Raw genomic sequence first — 21,349 nt, 5'->3', positions numbered from 1 at the left:
AAGACTCCTATAGGTACCTCCCCATACCAATTGGTGTATGGGAAGGCCTGTCATTTGCCTGTGGAACTGGAACATAAAGCCTATTGGGCAACCAGATTCCTAAACATGGATGCACAGTTAGCTGGTGAGAAAAGACTGCTCCAGCTAAATGAGCTAGAAGAGTTCAGACTCAATGCCTTTGAAAATGCAAAAATTTATAAGGAAAAGGCAAAGAAGTGGCATGACAAGAGATTGTCAACCAGAGTCTTTGAGCAAGGACAAAAAGTTCTGCTCTTCAACTCTAGGCTCAAATTGTTTCCAGGAAAACTCAAATCCCGATGGAGGGGTCCGTATGTGATTACAGGAGTCTCACCATATGGGTATGTTGAGCTTCAGGATACTGATTCTGACAGAAAGTTCATTGTAAATGGACAGAGAATCAAGCACTATCTTGAAGGAAATTTTGAGCAGGAGTGCTCAAAACTGAGACTTGAGTGATTCTCAGTAAAAGTCCAGCTAAAGACAGTAAAGAAGCGCTTGCTGGGAGGCAACCCAGTCATTAGAAAGTTGTATGAATTGATCTTACAGAGGCAAGTATCAAAAATGAAGGAATTCACAGAGTTACAGAAGGATTCAGCTCAAAAAGCAGAGAAAATGAGCTTACTGGCGAAAAAATGCCAGTAAGGGGCATATTGGGCGTTAAACGCCAGAATGGGTACCATTCTGGGCGTTTAACGCCAGTAATGGTACCATTTTGGGCGTTAAACGCCAGAATGGGTACCATTCTGGGCGTTTAACGCCAGGTGTGCAGCATCACTGGGCGTTCAGAAAAACGCCCAGTGAGGAAGGTTTTCTGGCGTTTAACGCCAGCCAGGGTACCTGGCTGGGCGTTAAACGCCCAAAAAGGGTGCCAAGTGGGCGTTAAACGCCAGAATGGGTACCATTCTGGGCGTTTAACGCCAGAAAGGTGGGGGGACCACATTTTTGTTTTCAACTCAAATTTTTTCAAACTTTCCTCTTTTTACCCATAATCTTCTACATAAATGCACTTCAACCTTTCATCATTCACTTTCAAATCTTCACAAATCAAAACCATTCTTCAAATCTATTTCAAAATAATCTCAAATCTTCTTCAAAAACTCACCCTTTTCTCAAATTTTTTCAAAATCTTTTCAAATTTCCTTTCAAATCTCTCTTTTGTTTTCGAAATTCTCCTCCCCCACTCTATAAATGAACGTTCCTCACCCCTCCTTCCTCACACCATTCGAATTTCCTCTCTCTCTCTCTCTCTCTCTTCTCTTCTTTCTTTTCTTTTTGCTTGAGGACAAGCAAAACCTCTAAGTTTGGTGTGCTTTTCCGTGATCACTAAGCCAAAATCTATCAAGATCATGGCTCCCAAGGGAAAACAAACCAACTCAAGAGGAAAGAAAGAGACTAATCCAAAGAATCTTTGGAATGAAGAGAAGTTCTTAACCAAAGAACATGAAGACCATTATCACAAAATAATGGGTCTGAGGTCAGTGATCCCGGAAGTTAAATTTGATCTGAAAGAAAATGAATATCCGGAGATCCAAGAGCAAATTCGAAACAGAGGATGGGAAGTTCTGACCAATCCTGAGATAAAGGTTGGAAAGAACATGGTTCAGGAATTCTACTCAAATCTGTGGCTAACAGATAAGCAAAGAATGACTGGAACCGCTTACCATACCCACAGAACCATGGTCAGAGGGAAAGTTATGTACTTCCATCTGGACAAAATAAGAGAAATCTTCAAACTACCTCAACTACAAGATGATCCTGATTCCTTCAATAGGAGGATGGTGAGAGTAGATAAAGGGTTGGATCAAGTTCTAGAGGACATATGCCTCCCTGGGACTAAGTGGATAACCAATTCAAAGGGTGTCCCAAACCAACTCAAGAGGGGAGACCTCAAGCCAATTGCAAGAGGTTGGCTAGACTTTATTGGGCGTTCCATATTGCCCACTAGCAACCGTTCTGAGGTCACCATCAAGAGAGCAGTGATGATTCATTGCATTATGCTTGGAAAAGAAGTGGAGGTTCATCATGTGATTGCTTGTGAGATCTACACCATTGCAAATAAGAATTCCACTGAGGCCAAACTGGCTTACCCAAGCTTGATTTCCTTGCTCTGTAAAGAGGCTGGGGTGAAGATGGGAGTAGATGAGTTCATACCCATTGAACACCCAATCACCAAGAAGTCAATGGAAGGACAAGTGCAAGACAACTCCATCAAGAGGAGGGCGCAGGAATTCCTCCCTGAATTCCCAAGAATTGACTACTGGTCCAGCCTAGAAGCATCTATTAACAAGCTGCAAGAGACTATGGAGCAACTGAAGGAAGAACAGCAGAATCAGAACTGCATGCTCTGCAAATTGCTGAAGGAACAAGAGAAGCAGGGGCGTGAACTCCAAGAGTTGAAACGCCAAAAGCTCTCCTCTCAAGCTGAGGGAGCATCCACTTCTCAAAATCAAGGTTGTTGAGTCCTAACTCTGTGAAAACCTCTATCATTAGGAGCCTCTGTTTTTCGTTTTTTTTATTTTCCTTTACTTTGTTTTTATTTTTCGTTTTTCTAGTCTCATTCTATATCTATTTTTGAGTCTTGTTTTTAATTCATAATTAATAAAATTAAAGTTATGCCTTAAAGTTATGAATGTCCTATGAATCCATCACCTCTCTTAAAAGAAAAAATGCTTTAATCACAAAAGAACAAGAAGTACAGGATTTCGAAATTTATCTCTGAAACTAGTTGAATTAGTTTGATGTGGTGACAATACTTTTTGTTTGCTGAATGAATGCTTGAACAGTGCATATGTCTCTTGAATTTGTTGTTTTTAAGAATGTTAAATTTGTTGGATCTTGAAAGAATGAGGAGAAAGAGAATTGTTGTTGAGGATCTGAAAAATCATCAAATTGATTCTTGAAGCAAGAAAAAGCAGTGAATACAAAAAAAAAATTTCGAAAAAAAAAAGAGAAAAGAAAAAGAAAAAGAAAAGAAATAGAGTTGTGATCCAAGGCAATAAGAGTGTGCTTAAGAACCCTGGACACCTCTAATTGGGGACTTTAGCAAAGCTGAGTCACAATCTAACAAGGTTCACCCAATTATGTGTCTGTGGCATGTATGTATCCGGTGGTAATACTGGAAGACAGAGTGCTTTGGGCCACAGCCAAGACTCATACATAAGCTATGTTCAAGAATCATCATCCTTAACTAGGAGAATCAATAATACTATCTGAGTTCTGAGTTCTCATAGATGCCAATCATTCTGAACTTCAAAGGATAGAGTGAGATGCCAAATCTGTTCGGAGGCAAAAAGCTACTAGTCCCGCTCATCTAATTGGAACTATGTTTCTTTGATATTTTGGAGTCTATAGTATATTCTCTTCTTTTTATCCTATTTTGATTTTCAGTTGCTTGGGGACAAGCAACAATTTAAGTTTGGTGTTGTGATGAGCGGATAATTTATATGCTTTTTGGCATTGTTTTTAGTATGTTTTTGGTAGTTTTAGTTGAGTTTTTATTATATTTTTATTAGTTTTTAGTTAAAATTCACTTTTCTGGACTTTACTATGAGTTTGTGTGTTTTTCTGTGATTTCAGGTATTTTCTGACTGAAATTGAAGGTTCTGAGCAAAAATCTGATCCAGAGACTGAAAAGGACTGCAGATGCTGTTGGATTCTGACCTCCCTGCACTCGAAGTGGATTTTCTGGAGCTATAGAAGCCCAATTGGCGCGCTCTCAACGGCGTTGGAAAGTAGACATCCAGGGCTTTCCAGCAATATATAATAGTCCATACTTTGCCCAAGATTTGATGGCCCAAACCTGCGTAGCAAACCGGCCTCAGTAATTCCAGCGTTAAACGCCGGAACTGGCATAAAACTTGGAGTTAAACGCCCAAACTGGCATGAGAACTGGCGTTTAACTCCAGAAAACGTCTCTACACATAAAAGATTCAATGCTCAGCCCAAGCACACACCAAGTGGGCCCGGAAGTGGATTTTTCTGTCATTTACTCATTTCTGTAAACCTTAGGATACTAGTTTACTACTTATAGGACCTTTTGACTTTGTAATCAGTACGGAATGCGACCTTATGACATTGTACACATTTCTTTCCACAGTATGAGCCTCTAAACCCCATGGTTGGGGGTGAGGAGCTCTGCTGTGTCTTGATGGATTAATGCAATTACTACTGTTTCTCATTCAATCATGCTTGCTTCCATTCTAAGATAATACTTGTTCTTAATCCGGATGAATGTGATGATCCGTGACAATCATCATCATTCTCAACCATGAACGTGTGACTGACAACCACCTCCGTTCTACCTTAGATTAAGTAGTTATCTCTTGGATTCTTTAATCGGAATCTTCGTGGTATAAGCTAGACTGATGGCGGCATTCAAGAGAATCCGGAAGGTCTAAACCTTGTCTGTGGTATTCTGAGTAGGATTCAATGACTGAATGACTGTGACGTGCTTCAATCTCCTGAAGGTGGGGCGTTAGTGACAGACGCCAAAAGAATCACTGGATTCTACTCCGGTCTGATTGAGAACCGACATATGGAATGCCGTGCCGTGACAGGGCATTAGGAATCGTTCCAATGAGAGGATGGGAGGTAGCCATTGACAACGGTGAAACCCTACACACAGCTTGCCATGGAAGGAGACTTGCGTGTTTGATAAAGAAGACAGTAGGAAAGCAGAGATTCAGAAGATGGAGCATCTCCAAACCTCAACCTATTCTCCATTACTGCAAAACAAGTAACCATTTCATGTTCTTTTGCTTTTCACAATCAATCCTGATAATTTCTGATATCCTGACTAAGATTTACAAGATAACCATAGCTTGATTCAAGCCGACAATCTCCGTGGGATCGACCCTTGCTCACGCAAGGTATTACTTGGACGACCCAGTGCACTTGCTGGTTAGTTGTGCGGGATTGCAAAAGTGTTATTGCAATTTCGTGCACCAAGTCTCTCTTCTATTGGGCTCTTTCCACACAGATATTCATGAGGACTTGGTCCAACCTTTGATCAAAGTTGACTCTTATTGTGAAAGGATGAAGATCTCCTTGCATCATTGGCAAGTTGAATGCCAACCTCACGATTTTCAGACTGAAATCCAAGTATTTCCCCTAAACCACTGTGAGCCAATTCATTGGGTTCGGCTTCACACTTTGATCATGGTTCTTAGTGATCCATGCATTAGCATAGAACTCTTGAACCATTAAGATTTTGACTTGTTGGATGGGGTTGGTGAGAACTTCCCAACCTCTTCTTCAAATCTCTTGTCGAATCTCCGGATATTTGCTCTTTTTGAGCTTGAATGGGACCTCGGGGATCACCTTTTTCTTGGCCACAACTTCATAGAAGTGGTCTTGATGGACCTTTGAGATGAATCTCTCCATTTCCCATGACTCGGAGGTGGAAGCAACTGCCTTCCCTTTCCTCTTTCTAGAGGTTTCTCCGGTCTTAGGTGCTATTAATGGTTATGGAAAAATAAAAAGCAACGCTTTTTCCCACACCAAACTTAAAAGGTTTGCTCGTCCTTGAGTAAAAGAAGAAAAAAAGAAGGAAGAGAAGAAGAAATTGAGGAGATGGAGGTGTGTGAAGGGTTCGGCCAAGAGGGTTGGAAGTGTTGGTGATGTGTGAAAATGAAGGAGTGGAGGGGGGTATTTATAGGGTAAGGAAGAGAGGGAATCCGTGTGAGAGGGGGTGGATTTGGGAGAGGAATGGTTTTGAATTTGAATGGTGAGGTAGGTGGGGTTTATTTTAGGAAATAGTGGATGGATGTGAGTGGTGGAGAGATTATGGGGAAGAGGGTAGGATTTGATAGGTGAATGGTGCTTGGGAAGAGTGTTATGGAAAGGTGTGAAGAAGGAAGAGAGTGAGTTGGGGTAGGTAGGTGATGAGCGGATAATTTGTATACTTTTTGGCATTGTTTTTAGTATGTTTTTGATATGATATAGTTAGTTTTTAGTATATTTTTATTAGTTTTTAATTAAAATTCACTTTTCTGGACTTTACTATGAGTTTGTGTGTTTTTCTGTGATTTCAGATATTTTCTGGCTGAAATTGAGGGACCTGAGCAAAAATCTGATTCTGAGACCAAAAAGGACTGCAGATGCTGTTGGATTCTGACCTCCCTGCATTCGAAGCGGATTTTCTGGAGCTACAGAAGCCCAATTGGCGCGCTCTCAACGGCGTTGGAAAGTAGACATCCTGGGCTTTCCAGCAATATATAATAGTCCATACTTTGCCCAAGATTTGATGGCCCAAACCGGCGCTCAAAGTCACCTACAGAAATTCCAGCGTTAAACGCCGGAACTGGCATAAAATTTGGAGTTAAACGCCCAAACTGGCATGAGAGCTGGCGTTTAACTCCAGAAAAGGTCTCTACACGAAATTCCTTCATTGCTCAGCCCAAGCACACACCAAGTGGGACCGGAAGTGGATTTTTATGTCATTTACTCATTTCTGTACACCTTAGGCTACTAGTTTCTTATAAGTAGGACCTTTTACTATTGTATAGAAATCTTTTGATCACTTTTAGATCTCTAGATCATCTTTGGACATTTTAGTTCTTAGATCATTGGGAGGCTGGCCATTCGGCCATGCCTAGACCTTATGCTTATGTATTTTCAACGGTGGAGTTTCTACACACCATAGATTAAGGTGTGGAGCTCTGCTGTATCTCGAGTATTAATGCAATTACTATTGTTCTTCCATTCAATTTCCGCTTGTTCTTTATCCAAGATATCACTTGTTTTTCAACATGATGAAGGTGATGATTGACGCCCATCACCATTCTCACCTATGAACAAGGTGACTGACAACCACTCTTGTTCTACAAGCATCTGAGGCTTAGTGAATATCTCTTGGATTCCTGATTGCACGATGCATGGTTGATCGCCTGACAACCGAGTGCTCGCCTGACAAACGAGCCAACCATTCCGTGAGATCAGAGTCTTCGTGGTATAGGCAAGAACTGATGGCAGCATTCAAGAGAATCCGGAAGGTCTAACCTTGTCTGTGGTATTCTGAGTAGGATTCAATGATTGAATGACTGTGACGTGCTTCAAACCTGTAACCTACTGGGCGTTAGTGACAGACGCAAAGAGTTATTCTATTCCGGTAGGGGAGGGAACCGAACCGGTGATTGGCCGTACTGTGACAGAGTATTGAGCATTAGCTTTCACTGCGAGGATGGGAGGTAGCTGCTGACAACAGTGAGACCCTATACGAGCTTGCCATGGAAAGGAGTAAGAAGGGTTGGATGAAGACAGTAGGAAAGCAGAGAGACGGAAGGGAAGGCATCTTCATGCGCTTATCTGAAGTTCCTACCAATGAATTACATAAGTATCACTATCTTTATCTTCTATGTTATTTTCGTTCATCACCATACATATCTGAGTTTGCCTGACTAAGATTTACAAGATGACCATAGCTTGCTTCAATACTAACAATCTCCGTGGGATCGACCCTTACTCACGTAAGGTTTATTACTTGGACGACCCAGTGCACTTGCTGGTTAGTTGTGCGAAGTTGTGTAATGCCATGGTATTAAGCGCACCAAGTTCTTGGAGCCAGTACCAGGGATTATGAGAGTTGTGAAAAAGTATAGTTCACAATTTCGCCCGACCAAGTTTTTGGCGCCGTTGCCGGGGATTGTTCTAGTTTTGAGCAAGCCTTTGGTAACATCAGTGCCAAGATCCGGCAACAACATCAAATTTTTGGTGTTATTGCCCGGGATTGTTCAGGCTGGACAACTGACGGTTCATCTTGTTGCTTAGATTAGGTATTTTTTTTTCGAAATTCTTGAAGATGAATTCTAGAGTTTCATGATGATTTGTTGAAATCTGGCTGGCTGAGAAGCCATGTCTAATCTGATTGGACCGAGGTTTCAACTTATCACCACAAGAGCTTGTTGATTTCGTATCAATCTTGCTTCTGGAGCAGTGATTTGCTAAGGCTTGGCTGACCTTTGGTCATGTCTAGTGTTTTGGACCGAAGCTTTCTTTGGAAGCTTGGCTGGCTGTGAAGCCATGTCTAATTCCTGGACCGGAGTCTTAGACTAGCATTGCACTGATTCCTGGAATTCTCATTAAGAATTTTGATACCTTCTTTTTCCACTTAATTTTCGAAAAATACAAAAAAAAATTTACAAAATAATAAAAAACCAAAAATATTTCTTGTTTGAGTCTAGAGTCTCATCTTAAGTTTGGTGTCAAATGCATGTTTTTGTTACATTTTTCGAATCCATGCATATATTTCTTGTTCTAATATTTGAATTCTATTGACTTGAGTATTTTGTGTGTCTCATATGCATTTTCAGTTCATTAGTGTCAGTAGTATACAAACTGCTAAGTTTGGTGTCTTGTATGCATTGTTATTTGATTCTTGTTGCATTTTAATTATTAAAATCCAAAATATTTTTAATTTGTGTATTTTCAAGTCAATGATACAAGGGATTGAAGATACAGAACACACTACAGAGGAATTATACAGAAAAAGCTGAGCATTCAAAAATGCCCAATGAAGAAGGCAGACTGGCGTTTAAACGCCAGCCAGGGCACCTGGTTGGGCGTTTAACGCCCAAAGAGGTAGCATTTTGGGCGTTAAACGCCAGAATGTATACCATTCTGGGCGTTTAACGCCAGGATGGTGCTAGGGGGAAGATTTTGTTTTCAAATCAATTTTTTTTCAAGTTTTCAAAGTTTTTCAAAACCAAATCTTTTTCAAATCATATCTTTTCAATCAAATGTTTTCAAAATCAATTTCTTTCCTTTTTCAAAGATACTTACTAACAATTAATGATTTGATTGAACATTTTTTGCCTTTTCTATTAAGGAAGGTTTTATGTTTGAATCATATCTTTTCTTGTTAGGCAAGTCATTAGTTTTTAAAATCATATCTTTTCAAATAGTTTTCAAATCATATCTTTTAAAATAGTTTTCAAATCATATCTTCTCAATCATATCTTTTTAAAACCATAACTTCTCAATCAATTCTTCTCAATCACATCTTTTTCAAAATAGTTTTCAATCAAATCTTTTTAATTTCTAATTTCAAAATCTTTTTCAAAAATCACTTGATTTCTCTTCCACTTTCAATTTTCGAAAACTATCAATCAAATTTTCAAAATGTTTTCAAAATCTTTTGATTGAATTTTCGAAAATTCTCTTCCCTCCTTCCCACATCCTTCTATTTATGGAGTACCACTCCTTCTAAATGCACAATTCGAACCTTACCTAATTAAAGTTCGAATTCTCCTTCTCCTTCTTCTTACTATTTCTCTTTTCCTCTGACACTTCAAAGAATCTCTATACTGTGACATAGAGGATTCCACATTCTCTTTTTCTCTTCTCTTTCATATGAGCAGGAGCAAAGACAAAGGCATTCTTGTTGAAGCTGACCCTGAACCCGAGAGAACCTTGAAGAGAAAGCTAAGAGAAGCCAAGGCAAAACTCTCTTTTGAGGACCTGACCGAATTCTTCAAGGAAGAAGAACCCATGGCAGCCGAAAACAACAACAATGCCAACAATGCAAGGAAGGTGCTGGGTGACTTTACTGCACCTACTCCTGATTTCTATGGGAGAAGCATCTCTATCCCTGCCATTGGAGCAAACAACTTTGAGCTTAAGCCTCAATTAGTTTCTCTAATGCAACAGAATTGCAAGTTCCATGGACTTCCAATGGAAGATCCTCATCAGTTCTTAGCTGAATTCTTGCAAATCTGTGACACAGTCAAGACTAATGGGGTTAACCCTGAGGTCTATAGACTGATGCTATTCCCTTTTGCTGTAAGAGACAGAGCTAGAATATGGTTGGATTCTCAACCTAAAGAAAGCCTGGACTCTTGGGAAAAGCTAGTCAATGCCTTCTTGGCAAAGTTCTTTCCACCACAAAGATGGAGTAAGCTTAGAGTGGAAGTCCAAACCTTCAGACAGAAGGATGGAGAATCCCTCTATGAAGCTTGGGAAAGATACAAACAATTAATCAGAAGATGTCCTTCAGACATGCTTTCTGAATGGAGCATCATAGGTATTTTCTATGATGGTCTCTCTGAACTATCCAAGATGTCCTTGGATAGCTCTGCTGGAGGATCTCTTCATCTGAAGAAGACGCCTGCAGAAGCTCAGGAACTGATTGAAATGGTTGCAAATAACCAATTCATGTACACTTCTGAAAGGAATCCTGTGAACAATGGGACTAATCAGAAGAAAGGAGTTCTTGAGATTGACACTCTGAATGCCATATTGGCTCAGAACAAAATATTGACTCAACAAGTCAATTTGATTTCTCAAAGTCTGTCTGGAATGCAAAATGCACCAAGCAGTACTAAGGATGCTTCATCTGAGGAAGAAGCTTATGATCCTGAGAACCCTTCCATGGAAGAGGTGAATTACCTAGGAGAACCCTATGGAAACACCTACAATTCTTCATGGAGAAATCACCCCAATTTCTCATGGAAGAATCAAGAGAGACCCCAACAAGGTTTCAACAACAATAATGGTGGAAGAAACAGGTTTAGCAATGGCAAGCCTTTTCCATCATCTTCTCAGCAACAGACAGAGAGTTCTAAGCAGAATACTTCTGACTTAGCAACAATGGTCTCTGATCTAATAAAAACCACTCAAAGTTTCATGAATGAAACAAGGTCCTCCATCAGAAATTTGGAAGGACAAGTGGGTCAGCTGAGCAAGAAAGTTACTGAACTCCCTCCTAGCACTCTCCCAAGTAATACAGAAGAAAATCCAAAAGGAGAGTGCAAAGCCATTAACATGGCCGAATTCTGGGAGGAAAGAGAGGAGGTGGACGCCACTGAGGAAGACCTCAGTGGGCGTGCACTAACCTCCAATGAGTTCCCCAATGAGGAACAATGGGAATCTGAAGCTCAAATTGAGACCATAGAGATTCCATTGGACTTACTTCTGCCATTCATGAGCTCTGATGAGTATTCTTCCTCTGAAGAGGATGAGTATGTCACTGAAGAGCAAGTTGCTAAATACCTTGGAGCAATCATGAAACTGAATGACAAGTTATTTGGAAATGAGACTTGGGAGGATGAACCACCTTTGCTCACCAAAGAACTGGATGACTTGTCTAGGCAGAAACTGCCTCAAAAGAGGCAGGATCCTGGGAAGTTTTCTATACCTTGTACCATAGGCACCATGACCTTCAAGAAGGCCTTGTGTGACTTAGGGTCAAGTGTGAACCTCATGCCCCTCTCTGTAATGAAGAAATTAGGGATCTTTGAGGTGCAAGCTGCAAGAATCTCATTGGAGATGGCAGACAATTCAAGAAAACAAGCTCATGGACTTGTAGAGAATGTTTTGGTAAAGATTGAAGACCATTACATCCCTACTGACTTCATAGTCCTAGAGACTGGGAAGTGCATGGATGAATCCATCATCCTTGGCAGACCCTTCCTAGCCACAGCAAAGGCTGTGATTGATGTTGATAGAGGAGAATTAATCATTCAAGTGAATGAAGAGTCCTTGGTGTTTAAGGCCCAAGGACATCCCTCTATCATCATGAAGAGGAAGTATGAAGAGCTTCTCTCAAAACAGAGCCAAGCAGAGCCCCCACAGTCAAACTCTAAGTTTGGTGTTGGGAGGCCACAGCCAAACTCTAAGTTTGGTGTTGAACCCCCACATTCAAACTCTAAGTTTGGTGTTGGGAGGTTCCCACACGGTTCTGAGCATTCCTGAGGCTCCATGAGAGTCCTCTGTCAAGCTAATGACATTAAAGAAGCGCTTGTTGGGAGGCAACCCAATGTTTTATAATTAATTATTTTCTTTTGTTATTTTATCTTTTTTGTAGGTTGATGATCATAAGAAGTCACAAAAACAATGAAAAAAGCAAAAACAGAATGAAAAACAGGAAGAAAAACAGCACACCCTGGAGGAGAAGAAACTGGCGTTCAAACGCCAGTAATGCTAGCTGTTGGGCGTTTAACGCCCAGTCTGGCACCATTCTGGGCGTTTAACGCCAGAAAGGGGCACCAGACTGGCGTTAAACGCCAGTAAAGGGCAAGAACCTGGCGTTAAACGCCAGGAATGGGCACCAGCCCGGCGTTTAACGCCAGAAATGGCTCAAAACGTGATTTTGAGCAACATTTGGTGCAGGGATGACTTTTCCTTGACACTACAGGATCTGTGGACCCCACAGGACCCTACCATCACTTTCTCTCTTCTTCCCCCATTCACCAATCACCTCAACACCTCTTCCCCAAAAACCCCTCACCTATCAAATCCCATCTTTCTCTTCACCACTCACATCCATCCTTCATAAAACCCCACCAACCTCACCCTTCAAATTCAAACCACTTTCCCTCCCAAACCCACCCTCATGGCCGAACCTTTACCCCCTCTCTCCTATAAATACCCTTCTTCAACTCTTCATTTTCACACAACCTAAACACCCTTTCTTACCCTTCTTGGCCGAACACACTTCCATATCCCTCTTCCTCATTTCTTCTTCTTCTACTCTCTTCTTTCTTCTTTTGCTCGAGGACGAGCAAACATTTTAAGTTTGGTGTGGTAAAAGCATTGCTTTTTCATAACCATTATGGCACCAAAGGCCGGAGAAACCTCTAGAAAGAGGAAAGGGAAGGCAAAGGCTTCCACCTCCGAGTCATGGGAGATGGATAGATTCCTCTCAAAGGTGCATCAAGACCACTTCTATGAAGTTGTGGCCTTGAAGAAGGTGATCCCCGAAGTCCCCTTTTCACTCAAAAAGGGTGAATATCCGGAGATCCGCCATGAGATCCGAAGAAAAGGTTGGGAAGTACTTACCAACCCCATTCAACAAGTCGGAATCTTGATGGTTCAAGAGTTCTATGCCAATGCATGGATCACAAAGAACCATGACCAAAGTGTGAACCCGAATCCAAGGAATTATCTCACTATGGTTCGGGGGAAATACTTGGATTTTAGTCCGGAGAGTGTGAGGGTGGCGTTCAACTTGCCTATGCTGCAAGGAGATGAGCATCCTTACACTAGAAGGGTCAACTTTGATCAAAGGTTGGACCAAGTCCTCACAGTCATATGTGAAGAGGGCGCACAATGGAAGCAAGATTCAAGAGGAAAGCCGGTCCAATTGAGAAGGCATGACCTCAAGCCCGTGGCTAGAGGATGGTTAGAGTTCATACAACGCTCAATCATCCCCACTAGCAACCGGTCCGAAGTTACCATAGACCGGGCCATCATGATCCATAGTATCATGATTGGAGAAGAAATAGAGGTTCATGAGGTTATAGCCCAAGAACTCTATAAGGTGGCAGACAAGACCTCCACCTTGGCAAGGTTAGCCTTTCCTCATCTCATTTGTCACCTCTGTTATTCAGTTGGAGTTGACATAGAGGGAGACATTCCCATTGATGAGGACAAGCCCATCACCAAGAAAAGGATGGAGTACACAAGAGATCTCACTCATCATGAGATCCCTAAGATTCCTCAAGAGATGAATTTTCCTCCACAAAACTATTGGGAGCAACTAAACACCTCCCTAGGAGAACTAAGTTCCAACATGGGACAACTGAGGGTGGAGCATCAAGAACACTCCATCATCCTTCATGAAATTAGAGAAGATCAAAGAATCATGAGGGAGGAGCAACAAAGACAAGGAAGAGACATTGAGGAGCTCAAGCACTCCATAGGATCTTCAAGAGCAAGAAAGAGCCGCCATCACTAAGGTGGACCCGTTCTTTAATCTCCTTGTTCTTTATTTTCTTGTTTTTCGAAAATTTAGGCTTATGTTTATCCATGTTTGTGTCTTATGATCATTAGTGTCTTAGTGTCTATGCCTTAAAGTTATGAATGTCCTATGAATCCATCACCTTTCTTTAATAAAAACGTGCTTAATTGAAAAGGAAAGAATTGCATGAATTTTGAATTTTATAATAGTTTAATTATTTTGATGTGGTGGCAATATTTTTGTTCTCTGAATGTATGCTTAAACAGTGCATATGTCTTTTGAATTTGTGGTTCATGAATGTTGGCTCTTGAAAGAATGATGAAAAAGGAGACATGTTACTGAGGATCTGAAAAATCAATAAAATGATTCTTGAAGCAAGAAAAAGCATTTCAAAAAAAAAAAAATTCGAAAAAAAAAGAAAAGAAAAAAAGGAAGAAATAAAGTTGTGATCCAAGGCAAATAAGAGTGTGCTTAAGAACCCTGGACACCTCTAATTGGGGACTTTAGCAAAGCTGAGTCACAATCTGAAAAGGTTCACCCAATTATGTGTCTGTGGCATGTATGTATCCGGTGGTAATACTGGAAGACAGAGTGCTTTGGGCCACAGCCAAGACTCAATAAATGGCTATGTTCAAGAATCATCATACTTTACTAAGAGAATCATTAACACTATCTGGATTCTAAGTTCCTAAAGAAGCCAATCATTCTGAATTATAAGGGATAAAGTGAGATGCCAAAACTATTCAGAGGCAAAAAGGTAAAAGCCCCGCTCATCTAATTAATACTGATCTTCATAGATGTTTTTGGAGTTCATTGCATATTCTCTTCTTTTTATCTTATTTGATCTTCAGTTGCTTGGGGACAAGCAACAATTTAAGTTTGGTGTTGTGATGAGCGGATAATTTGTATACTTTTTGGCATTGTTTTTAGTATGTTTTTGATATGATATAGTTAGTTTTTAGTATATTTTTATTAGTTTTTAATTAAAATTCACTTTTCTGTACTTTACTATGAGTTTGTGTGTTTTTCTGTGATTTCAGGTATTTTCTGGCTGAAATTGAGGGACCTGAGCAAAAATCTGATTCTGAGACCAAAAAGGACTGCAGATGCTGTTGGATTCTGACCTCCCTGCATTCGAAGCGGATTTTCTGGAGCTACAGAAGCCCAATTGGCGCGCTCTCAACGGCGTTGGAAAGTAGACATCCTGGGCTTTCCAGCAATATATAATAGTCCATACTTTGCCCAAGATTTGATGGCCCAAACCGGCGCTCAAAGTCACCTACAGAAATTCCAGCGTTAAACGCCGGAACTGGCATAAAATTTGGAGTTAAACGCCCAAACTGGCATGAGAGCTGGCGTTTAACTCCAGAAAAGGTCTCTACACGAAATTCCTTCATTGCTCAGCCCAAGCACACACCAAGTGGGACCGGAAGTGGATTTTTATGTCATTTACTCATTTCTGTACACCTTAGGCTACTAGTTTCTTATAAGTAGGACCTTTTACTATTGTATAGAAATCTTTTGATCACTTTTAGATCTCTAGATCATCTTTGGACATTTTAGTTCTTAGATCATTGGGAGGCTGGCCATTCGGCCATGCCTAGACCTTATGCTTATGTATTTTCAACGGTGGAGTTTCTACACACCATAGATTAAGGTGTGGAGCTCTGCTGTATCTCGAGTATTAATGCAATTACTATTGTTCTTCCATTCAATTTCCGCTTGTTCTTTATCCAAGATATCACTTGTTCTTCAACATGATGAAGGTGATGATTGACGCCCATCACCATTCTCACCTATGAACAAGGTGACTGACAACCACTCTTGTTCTACAAGCATCTGAGGCTTAGTGAATATCTCTTGGATTCCTGATTGCACGATGCATGGTTGATCGCCTGACAACCGAGTGCTCGCCTGACAAACGAGCCAACCATTCCGTGAGATCAGAGTCTTCGTGGTATAGGCAAGAACTGATGGCAGCATTCAAGAGAATCCGGAAGGTCTAACCTTGTCTGTGGTATTCTGAGTAGGATTCAATGATTGAATGACTGTGACGTGCTTCAAACCTGTAACCTACTGGGCGTTAGTGACAGACGCAAAAGAGTTATTCTATTCCGGTAGGGGAGGGAACCGAACCGGTGATTGGCCGTACTGTGACAGAGTATTGAGCATTAGCTTTCACTGCGAGGATGGGAGGTAGCTGCTGACAACAGTGAGACCCTATACGAGCTTGCCATGGAAAGGAGTAAGAAGGGTTGGATGAAGACAGTAGGAAAGCAGAGAGACGGAAGGGAAGGCATCTTCATGCGCTTATCTGAAGTTCCTACCAATGAATTACATAAGTATCACTATCTTTATCTTCTATGTTATTTTCGTTCATCACCATACATATCTGAGTTTGCCTGACTAAGATTTACAAGATGACCATAGCTTGCTTCAATACTAACAATCTCCGTGGGATCGACCCTTACTCACGTAAGGTTTATTACTTGGACGACCCAGTGCACTTGCTGGTTAGTTGTGCGAAGTTGTGTAATGCCATGGTATTAAGCGCACCAAGTTCTTGGAGCCAGTACCAGGGATTATGAGAGTTGTGAAAAAGTATAGTTCACAATTTCGCCCGACCAGTAGGGATCTCTTGGGGTCCACAGATCCTGAGGTATCAAGGATTTCTCATCCCTGCACCTTTCTGGTGTTTAAACGCCAACTATGTGCCATTTTTGGCATTAAACGCCAGGATGATGCCCATTTCTGGCATTAAACGCCAGTTTGGGTGCCAATTCTGGCGTTTAACGCCCAGAATGCTGCCAGACTGGGTGTTAAACGCCCATTCTGCTACCCTTCCTGGTGTTTAATGCTAGCCAGACACTAGACACCCTTTTCTGGTGTTAAACGCAGTCTGGCTGTCAATTCTGGCGTTTAACGCCCAGAATGCTGCCAGACTGGGTGTTAAACGCCCATTCTACTACCTTTCCTGGCGTTTAATGCCAGTCAGACACCAGACACCCTTTTCTGGTGTTAAACCCCAGTCTGGCTGCCAATTCTGGTGTTTAACGCCCAGAATGCTACTAGACTGGGCATTAAATGCCCATTCTGCTATCCTTACTGGCGTTTAAACGCTAGTAAGCTCGTCCTCTAGGGTGTGCTGTTTTGGATGTTGTTTTTTATTCCGCTTTAATTCTGCAGTTATTTTTGTGACTTCACATGATCATCAATCTAAAGAAGACATAGACTAACACTAGAAAATAGAAATGAGAAAGTAATTAATATAGATAAATAAGATTGGATTGCCTCTCAATAAGCGCTTCTTTAATGTCAATAGCTTGACAGTGAGCTCTTATAGAGCTTCACAGATGCTCAGAGCATGATTGTGGCCTCCCAACACCAAACTTAGAGTTTGAGTGTGGGGGCTCTACTTGACTCTGTATTGAGAGAAGCTTTTCATGCTTCTTCTCCATGTTTACAGAAGAAGATCCTTGAGTCTTAAACACAAGGTAGTCCTCATTCAATTGAAGGACTAACTCTCCTTTGTCAACCCTTGCTGTGGCTAGGAAGGGTCTTCCAAGGATGATGAATTCATCTTCATCCTTTCCAGTGTCTAGGATTATGAAGTCAGCAGGGACGTAAAGGCCTTCAACCTTCACTAAGACATCCTCTACAAGTCCATAAGCCTGTTTCATTATTTTGTCTGCCATCTCTAGTGAGATTTTTACAGCTTGTACCTCAAAGATTCTTAGTTTCTCCATTACAGAGAGTGGCATGAGTTTGATACCTGACCCCAGGTCACACAGAGCCTTCTCAAAGGTCATGGTGCCTATGGTGCAAGGTATTAAGAACTTTCTGGGATCCAATTTCTTCCGAGGTAATGTCTGCTGAATCCAGGTATTCAGTTCATTGATGAGCAATGGAGGTTCATCCTCCCAAGTCTCATTACCAAATAACTTGGTATTCAGCTTCATGATTGCTCTTAGATACTGAGCTACTTGCTCTTCAACAGTGTCTTCGTCCTCTTCAGAAGAAGAATACTCATCAGAGCTCATGAATGGCAAAAGTAAGGTCAGTGGAATCTCTATGGTCTCTGTATGAGCCTCAGATTCCTTTGGTTCCTCAATAGGGGACTCCTTATTGGTCAGTGGACATCCCTGGAATCACTGCCTTTTCACTCTCTCCAGGTTCGGCCATTTTGATTATGGTTATGGCCTTACACTCTCTTTTAGGATTCTCTTCTGTATTGCTTGGGAGAGTGCTGGGAGGAGTTTTAGTAACTCGTTTACTCAGCTGACTCACTTGTGCCTCTAAATTTCTGATGGAGGACCTTGTTTCATTAATGAAACTGAGAGTGGTCTTAGATAGATCAGAGACTATATTTGCTAAGCCAGAGAGGCTCTGCTCAGAATTCTCTGTCTGTTACTGAGAAGATAATAGAAAAGGCTTGCTATTGCTAAACCTATTTCTCCCACCATTATTGTTGTTGAAGCCATGTTGAGGCTTCTGCTGATCCTTCCATGAGAAATTTGGATGATTCCTCCATGAAGGATTATAGGTCTTTCCCTAGAATTCTTCCATGTTATTCACCTCTTCCATTGTAGGATTCTCAGGGTCATAAGCTTCTCCTTCAGATGAGGCTTCTTTAGTACTACCAGATGCAACTTGCAATCCAGTCAGATTCTGAGAAATCATATTGACTTGCTGAGTCAATATTTTGTTCTGCGCCAATATGGCATTCAGAGTATCAATTTCAAGAACTTCTTTCTTCTGAGTCATCCCATTATTCACAGGATTTCTCTCAGAAGTGTGCATGAACTGGTTATTTGCAACCATCTCAATGAGTTCCTGGGCTTCTGCCGGTGTTTTCAGATGAAGAGATCCACCAGCAGAATGGTCCAATGACATCTTGGACAACTCAGACAGACCATCATAGAATATACATATGATGCTCCATTCTAGAAGCATGTCAGAAGGACACCTTTTGGTTAATTGCTTGTATCTTTCCCAAGCTTCATAGAGGGATTCACCTCCCTTCTGTTTGAAGGTTTGGACTTCCACTCTAAGCTTGCTCATCTTTTGAGGTGGAAAGAATTTGGTCAAGAAAGTATTGACCAACTTGTTCCAAGAGTTCAGGCTTTCTCTAGGTTGTGAGTCTAACCATATCCTAGCCCTGTCTCTTATAGCAAAGGGAAAAGCATAAGTCTGTAGACCTTCGGATCAACCCAAATGGTCTTAACAGTATCACATATCTGTAAGAATTTAGCTAAGAACTAATGAGGATCTTCTGATGGAAGTCCATGAAACTTGCAATTCTATTGCATTAGAGAAACTAATTGAGGCTTAAGCTCAAAGTTGTTTGCTCCAATGGCAGGAATTGAGATGCTTCTTCCATAGAAGTTAGAAGTTGGTGCAGTATAGTCACCAAGCATCTTCCTTGCATCTCTGGCATTATTGTTGGGTTCGGCTGCCATGTCTGCTTCTTCTTCAAAATTCTCTGTAAGGTCCTCTCCGGAGTGTTGTGCTTTAGCTTCTCTTAGCTTCTTCTTCAGAGTCCTTTCAGGTTCAGGATCAGCTTTAACAAGAATGTTTTTATCCCTTTTCTGCTCATATAAAAAAGAAGAGAACAAAAAGGAGTAGTGGAATCCTCTATGTCACAGTATAGAGAATCCTTGATGTGTCAGAAGAAAAGAAGAATAGAAGAATGAGGTAGAAAGAGAATAAGAAGAATTTGAACACATAGGGAGAGTGAGGGTTCGAATTATAAGTAGAAGAAAAGTGTTAGCAAATAAATAGAAAGAGATGAGAGAGAGTATTCAAAAATTAAAACTAAAACAATTAGTTAATTAAAAAGAGTTTTGAAAAAGTGGTTAGTATCTTTCAAAAATTGGAAGTAGAAAAGTGGTTAGGTGGTTTTGAAAAAGATAAAAAATAGTAATTAGTTGAAAAAGATTTGAAAATAATTTTGAAAAGATAAGAAGTTAGAAAAAGATTTTGAAATCAAAATTAAAAAAAGATATGATTGAAAAAGATTTGATTGAAAAAGATATGATTTGAAAAGATATGATTGAAAAAAAATTGAAAAGATTTGATTTTTAAAATTGATGACTTGACTAACAAGAAACTGAAAGATATGATTCTAGAATTTAAAGATTGATCCTTTCTTAACAAGAAAGTAACAAACTTGCAATTTTTTAATCAAAACAGTAATTGTTAGCAAGAATTTTTGAAAATGTGATATGAAAGAGATAAGATTTTAAAATTATGAATTAAAATATGAAAATTTGAAAAAAAAAAACTTGAATTGGAAAAGAAATTACCTCCCTTGTGTCATCCTGGCATTAAACGCCCAGAATGCTATCCATTCTGGCGTTTAACGCCCATTTGGCTGCCTCTTTGGGCGTTTAACGCCCAGCAAGATACCCTGGCTGGCGTTAAACGCCAGAAATCCTTCTTTACTGGACGTTTTTCTAAATGCCAAAAATGCTGCCATTTCTGGCGTTAAACGCCCAGAATGCTGCCCATTCCGCGTTTAATGCCCAGAATGATATCTTTACTGGCGTTTAACGCCCAAAGTGCCTCTTTACTGGCGTTTTATTGCTAGTGAGCTCTTTTTCTCTGTGATTCTTCTGCTTTATATTTTGAATCTTTATTTCTTTGTATTATTTACTTGAAAAGATATATTTTTTGACTTTTTTTAATTTTTTTAATGAGGAAAGATAAAAACACAAAATGACTCAAAACATAAGAATTTAAAATCAAACCAATAATGCATGCAAGAACACTTTGAATGTCAAGATGAACATCAAGAACATATTTTTTGAAAATTTTTGAGAAAAGAAAGACATGCAAGTCACCAAACTTAGAAATTTTGAATGTTTAGACACTATGAAGTCGAAAATGCATATGAAAAAAACATAAAACACAAAACAAGAAAATCATGAGATTGAACAAAGAAAATCATTAAGAACAACTTGAAGATCATAGAAGAACACAATGCATATATTTTCGAAAACTTAAGAAAATTAAAAACATGCAATTGACACCAAACTTAAAATTTGACACTAGACTCAAACAAGAAACACAAAATTTTTTTTATGATTTTATTAAATTTTCGAAAAATTTTTGAAAAGAAAATAAAGGTTGAAACAAGAAAGAAGGTTACCTAATCTAAGCAACAAGATGAACCGTCAGTTGTTCAAACTCGAACAATCCCCGGCAACGGCGCCAAAAACTTGGTGCACGAAATTGTGATCACACTTTTCACAATTCCGCACAACTAACCAGCAAGTGCACTAGGTCGTCCAAGTAATAAAACCTTACGCGAGTAAGGGTCGATCCCACAGAGATTGTCGCCTTGAAGTAAGTTAGGGTCATCTTGTAAATCTCAGTCTGGCGGATTCAAATGGTTATGAGGTACTGATAATTAAAAGGTAAATAAAACGGAAAATAACATAGAGATACTTATGTAATTCATTGGTGGGAATTTCAGATAAGCGTTTGGAGATGCTTTGTTGCTTCTGAACCTCTGCTTTCTATTGTCTTCATCTAATCATGCATCCTCCCTTCCATGGCAAGCTGTATGATCCTCTCAGTGAAAATGGTCCGGCTACGGTTTCTGTACGGCTAATCAACTGTCGGATTTCTCGTCTCGGATGAAAAATACCA

General features: G+C 40.3%; 2 non-coding genes across 2 annotated transcripts; one reads left to right on the top strand and one right to left on the bottom strand.

The window, feature by feature from the left end:
• Nucleotides 1–9,912: 9,912 nt before the first annotated feature.
• LOC130938250 (small nucleolar RNA R71) lies at nucleotides 9,913–10,020 on the bottom strand. The gene has a single exon (XR_009069422.1). It is a non-coding gene; the product is annotated as a small nucleolar RNA R71 (small nucleolar RNA).
• Nucleotides 10,021–18,643: 8,623 nt separating this feature from the next.
• Nucleotides 18,644–18,751, top strand: LOC130937207 (small nucleolar RNA R71). The gene has a single exon (XR_009068436.1). It is a non-coding gene; the product is annotated as a small nucleolar RNA R71 (small nucleolar RNA).
• Nucleotides 18,752–21,349: the final 2,598 nt, after the last annotated feature.

The sequence above is a fragment of the Arachis stenosperma genome, chromosome 6 (assembly GCF_014773155.1).
Source record: "Arachis stenosperma cultivar V10309 chromosome 6, arast.V10309.gnm1.PFL2, whole genome shotgun sequence".
Classification (NCBI taxonomy): domain Eukaryota; kingdom Viridiplantae; phylum Streptophyta; class Magnoliopsida; order Fabales; family Fabaceae; genus Arachis; species Arachis stenosperma.
This window is presented reverse-complemented; position numbering and strand designations above follow the sequence as displayed.